This window comes from Kryptolebias marmoratus, linkage group LG23, assembly GCF_001649575.2.
Source record: "Kryptolebias marmoratus isolate JLee-2015 linkage group LG23, ASM164957v2, whole genome shotgun sequence".
NCBI classification, from domain to species: domain Eukaryota; kingdom Metazoa; phylum Chordata; class Actinopteri; order Cyprinodontiformes; family Rivulidae; genus Kryptolebias; species Kryptolebias marmoratus.
In genome coordinates, this window is record NC_051452.1 from 4,959,479 (window position 1) to 4,960,329 (window position 851).

Genomic DNA, 851 nt, shown 5'->3' on the forward strand with positions numbered 1-851 from the left:
TGAAACTCCCCCTGAGAAACTCTGTGTAGATTATGGTGCGTTCTCAGTGGTATCCAAGTTCGACTGGTATAGCTCAGGTGAACAAGTCTTTAAAAACCTCAGTAAGGTCTCAGGGATTTTAAAGAAGCACCAGAAGTTCAAATATAGACATTCATGTCCTTCAGCTGCACCTGAACTTCTCGAAGGAGACAGTTATCCTGTTAGACGTCCTGTAAGCAAATTCTGGTTCCAGAGTCCCTCACAGAGTTACTGCTGACCACTGAGAACCTTCAGGTGGTCCTTCAGCAGGTATTAATGGTGTTTCTGGTTACCTGTGGGCTTCTGTTCAGGTCCACTGGCATTCAGAGGGTTCTGGGATCAGGTTCTCATACAGAAGAACCACAGGTTCTTGAGCAACTTCAAGTGATTTTTAAGAATGTCCAGGACACCAAAAAGATTTAACCAAACAGCCGTAAAGCCCCAACTACCACTGGTTGAAGAATACGAACATAACCTGAACAAACAAGAAGCAGCCTCAGCAAACATGAAAACCGCCTTCATGATTATGGTTTGGTTTTGTTACGACCCGGCTCATTGGGTCCAAACATAAAATGGAGACTGAACACAAGTTGAGTAGTTTAACATATTTATCATTAAAAACACTTGTTGAAAATAAGCAAACCATCTCAGGTAACCAACAGCCCCTGTGGTGATCTGCCTCGAGCCACCTGAAAGCCACCTGAGAGCCGCCAGAGAGCCACCTGAAGGCCACCTGAGAGCCGCCAGAGAGCCACCTGAAGGCCGCCTGAAGGCCACCTGAGAGCCACCTGAAGGCCACCCGAGAGCCGCCTGAAGGCCACCTGAGAGCCACC

The 851-nt window shown here is 47.5% G+C and overlaps 1 protein-coding gene across 5 annotated transcripts in view; it reads right to left on the bottom strand.

Moving 5' to 3' along the window:
- Positions 1-851, bottom strand: part of nhsl1a (NHS-like 1a) — a 52,898-nt gene that overhangs the window by 11,991 nt on the left and 40,056 nt on the right. The window lies entirely within an intron of this gene.